The sequence below is a fragment of the Vollenhovia emeryi genome, unplaced genomic scaffold (assembly GCF_000949405.1).
Source record: "Vollenhovia emeryi isolate VEMERY1.0 unplaced genomic scaffold, V.emery_V1.0 DF939283.1, whole genome shotgun sequence".
Lineage (NCBI taxonomy): Eukaryota > Metazoa > Arthropoda > Insecta > Hymenoptera > Formicidae > Vollenhovia > Vollenhovia emeryi.
In genome coordinates, this window is record NW_011967083.1 from 38,497 (window position 1) to 43,785 (window position 5,289).

The following is a 5,289-nucleotide window of genomic DNA, read 5'->3' on the forward strand; positions in this document are numbered from 1 at the left end:
CGACTGAGAATTTTATTAGATGCATATTCCTATCCGTTATAATCCTTTTTTTTCACATTGTTCAACTTATTTAGCATGTAGAAAATTTTACGTTTAAAGTAGGAGGGAAACTTTAATTGCTTTTTAACAATTAAATTAGTTAGGAAAAAGTAGAGGAAGGTGGGAAACTCCACTTTGTTTTTAAGTGATTTCTTGTAAATTATAAGTTCAAGTTTTTCAATCTTGGCTTAGATTCCTTGGTCGATTGACAATCCATTTCTAAATTTCATAATTCTCCATGCTTACAAAACAGCTGTATAAAGCAAATCGAGAAGTAAACGATTGAGTAGTACGACATAATCTGCTGGTAATATAGACCTATTCTTTAATTGTGGGAAATGAAAAGAAATTCATAAAACGAAGAATAACTTTTAAAAAAGTATTTTATTTATTAATGATGGAAAATAAATCACTATTATTGTAAAAAAATCAAAAATTAGTAAAAGAGAAAGAATTGTTATCTTTGCTGACAAAAATCGCAAATGTATTCCTTTTTTTCAGCTTCTACATACTCATTGTAGGCCTAGACACCTGCACACATGAGACATTGAACCTACAGCTACCTTGGAAGTCCGTAATGCAAACGTCATAATTTTGTGCAACAATAACGCCTTACAGAAAAACAAACAAGACTAAATATGTTGGATAACCTTACATACATAGATAAGGTGTCTAGTATTAAAATAAGTTACTTGTTAATTACGAACAGTCGAAAATTAACAAACAATAATTAATCTTTCAATGGACCATAACTGGCAACGTGTTTTTAACACAGAAAATTTATTGCGAAAAATATGCCCTTAGCCCAGGGTTTGAATCTGGACCTCTCTACACTCTAGGCTGGCGTCTCACCAATTCGACTACTGCAGCACAGATGGTTGCAGTTACATTGCAGAAACGTTGCAATCTTGCAGATTGCAGTGCATCTTGCAGAGACATTGCAGGGATATAAAATTGCAAACTTTCGATAGCAATATTGCAGCAATGTTTCAAAAATAATGAAAATACTACATTTTCTATTTTTAAAATGTTTCTAATTACGAGAATTTTATAATATTATTTTCGTTGATACCAATAATGCGCGAATTATTAAGTACTTGATCAGTACGGTGTTGCTCGTTGCTCGCAATCTCCATCTATTGCGAAGCGACATAACCTCCTTAGGTTGCTTCGCAATAACTTGCTATGTATTGAAAAAGGCCCGGATGTAATTAGTAAATTCTCTGCTTATGTACAACAACAAATTATTCCAAAAATATTGCACTGCAACATTGCTATAATGTTGCACTGCAATCTCTCTGAGGACGGACATTTCAACGTTGCTGCAATATTGCAATCTTCCTGCAATCTTTCTGTGCTGTGTGGGTGAGGCATGTGGTAATATTTATTGCAATAAGCAGTACTTATAATATACTAGTGAAAAATGATCTCATTTTAAAGAACAAAAAACCGTTGAATTCGTCTCGTTGTCAGCTGTAACTTTTATTTCGAGAAAAAAATCGAGTTTTATTTAGAAAAATAACAGCCATGATGGAATCTGTATAAAGTGGCGCAATCGCGAACAAATTGACATCGCTCACTTATATCCCCCTTGAGGTCAAACAACTTTTGTAGGAAACTTTTTTTTTTGTAAAAAAACGTAGGAAATAAAATATTTGGGGTGAGACATTAAAATTGTTCACCCTGTATATCAACTAAATCATCAATAATTGGTCGACACGGTTGATACGATCTCTTCTATACGTTAAATTGATATGTATGCATCTATAGATGTTAAACATACGTCGATAGCGAGTATTATGCGGATCTCTATCGATTATCTTGCAAAGATCAACGAAGAATCTGGTCGCCATCAAATCAAACGATCGGAAAAATCACGATCGATATCGATTAGATCGTCGACTTGTGAACCTGGGTCAGCAGGTTCCATACATTGCTACCTTTTCTTCTATCAGTTCGCTCACACTCGCGCACAAAATCTTTATATTGCTTTATATTGCATAACCAATATGAACGTATAAAGGAGAAAAATGTTACGTGTAAGAATAGTTTCGGGTTGAAATCCATTTTAAGATGTGAATAAATCAATAAATAATTTGGAGACATGAAGTTAAAATACATCTCTCTAAAACGTGGTACTTCTGTGAGTCGGAGAGTTCCTCTTTCTACACATATGTGGAACACATTTATACATAATATCTATTTTATCGTACAAAATGTAATATTCATAATATATATTAGAATAGCTTATAGAGAATACGAGTGAAAATAACTTGTCAAGAGTCTCGTCGGCAGGTCGTGAATATAATCGTAGATTATTCGCGCGCGCGCGCGTTCTCGCTTGAGATCGCGGAACTTTCCTGCGTCGCGAGGATCACAGGCGATCGTTTTCTCCTTTCCGTCGCTATTGGCAGCGCAACGTGTACAGGAAAAAAAAGAGATGGGAAAAAACGCGATTTGACGTTAACAATGCGTGACGGTTGGCGCAAAAAATATGCTCTCGAATATGAAGTCAAGAGTGGTGAAAAAGCAAACAGAACTCTCTTTCCGCTCCTCTAATCCGCCCTACCAAAACGCTTTCCATTCGCGCGAGCGGTCCTCGCGTGAGTGAATACGTAAATTTTTAGCGGAAAAATCGTACGTGTGTCCCAAGCACGACACCCCAGAGTGCCAAAGATCCGGAGCCTTGATTGACACCTGAATGTTCTCGTATGCATATAGAGCCACCCTCTGCCGCGCGCGATCTCTCTCTCTCTCTCTCTCTCTCTCTCTCTCTCTCTCTCTCTCTCTCTCTCTCTCTCTCTCTCTCTCTCTCTCCATCTCTCCTTCTCTTTTATCCCCCGAATCTCCACGCTGCCTCCTTCTTCCACATTCTGTTACATCGCTTTTATCCGGAAGCGGAACTTGATGGCTGTTATAATTTAACGAGCACGTTTCTTTCTCCAGTTGCCACGACATTTGCAAGAGTGAACACCGGCAAAGCCCACGTTCCTTTCTTCCTCTTCTCTTATGCTGCGTAAGGCGGTTCCTTCTCATTCCGCGACAATCATCGCGTTTTTTTCTTCCTTTTTTTTCCTCTTTCCGATCGAATAATGCCGCGAAAACGAAGACAAAAAAAAAGGAGAGTGAGAAAATCGAGCGTGCAAATGAAATCGATGACGCGTTTCATGTGTCGGAGGGTGAGTGGCGCAACGGTTTCCAAAAATTAGAATAGCACCCTGCTAAAATATAATTCCAACGATAGTCGTTGGCTCGGCCTCGGCGCCTTCCTCGCGACAATTGTTTCCGTAGACGTTTCCCAATCGATGCCCTACAACCTTCTGTCGTACATTCTCGTAGAGTTCATAAGGGATCCACGCGGGGTAGGTACAGGATATTGACAATAATCCCGTCTGAAAATTGTACACGTTTTAATAGAAAAAAATTTTAAGCGTTAAAAATTGTTTTAAATCGAAAATATTTACTCGTAATTTTTAGAATTTTATACTCGACCCAAGGAGAAATAAAGAGCCGAGATGACGTCAACTTGATGTCATATTGACCAAATTTATGCGCCATATTTTGGAAACTCTTTCTAGTTTTCGATACGATAATTTTGGATATGAAAAGAAATAATATAACATATGTGAGATATTAATTAAACCATAAACTTCTGAACGTAACAAGCGCGCGTGCCGATGCGGTGCCATCCGCGGGACATATAAATAATTGCATTGTTGTTGGTGTTTCGGGGCTGGCGACCCCGCGTCTAATTTTTTTCTATAGCCTGGGACCTGGGACACACGAGGGGACATAAGGGAGAGGCGGCGAAAGGTCACGGAACCCACTTTTATAACTCCATCGACAATTTTTCGGTTACCCTCTTCGCTATTTTCGATCTACTCCGCACGTACGTTCGATCGCGCACTCATATCCTCCCGTTTGATTTATCTTCCAACGCAGAGCGAGGAGACTCTCGGTGCTTTTCCGGTAAATAATTTCAACCACCGCAACATGTGCGCCAACAAGTCTATCGATTAGCGATAAATCACTCGGTGATTATCGTCACGATTTGTCACGTGGCAGTGTATGATTATTTAAAAGATGAATTACACACACACAAAGCGCTTATACTAACGTAACGCTACATACACGAGCATAATAAAGAAAAAAGCAAGACACACACACACACACACACACACACACACACACACACAGTTGAACAATTTGTGTTAAATTTTACAGATGTCGCATATTTCAATCGGTGCACGGAAATGTTTTAATATAATATGAATATGTTAAATTGTGATACTAAGTTAACATTTTAATATGTTACTATATGTTAATATTTTAACGCAAACTAAATGCAAACCTTAAAATAGATAAGTTTTGTGTAAAAGGAACACATTTTTAACGATATAATTAGCTAAGAAAAAATTTACTTTTACATTTTACACGTGTACAATTCAAGCTTTTATATTATAGAGTAGAATGAACATTTTTTTCTGTGAACTTTAATAAATAACTTCTGTCTCTATAATAATAAATAATACTATGGAACATATTATAACTGTTGTGTAAAATTAAAACTAGATGTACATTGTGTTACTTTTTACAGTTGTTTTAATCATTTAACACTTGAGTTTAATTGACATAATATTATACATAAACAAGAAATCACGAAGAAAAATAAGTTTGCTCGCACAATACATTTTATTCTGTCTTAAAAAAATTAGTTATTATACGGACAACAATGTGATTTGTTAAGAATTAACTAATTTTATTGAAGTTGAAAAAGTAATTTTGCTAAACTGACAAATTATTTAGCTGTAAGAACAAAATAATTTCTGTTCTGCTGAAAATGTTTAGCTGTATTGTTGAAAAATTCGTTATAATAACAAAACTTTGTTATTATTACGTCGAATGCAGTAGCAGCAACAGTTTCGCCGTAACAACAAAATTATTCTTTTTCGTACACAAATTTTCAGCAGCGTGTGTATGTACTTATAAAGCATTTGCTTTTGCAAAGAAAAACTTGTAGGAAAAAAAACCAAGAAAAATACAAGAACAACAACACGTAAACAGCCGCGTGCCGTAATCTGATAGCGTCGTTCTCCAGTAAGTGGGTATTTTGAGCTATCAAGCAATTGCGTCGCAATAAAAACAAACGATTATTCACGCAAACAGACATGAGATTACGCTTTCGCTTTATGCTCCAGCTATACAAAACGAATGTCCCCGCGCTTCTGCCATCCGCTGAAAGGGTTCGCC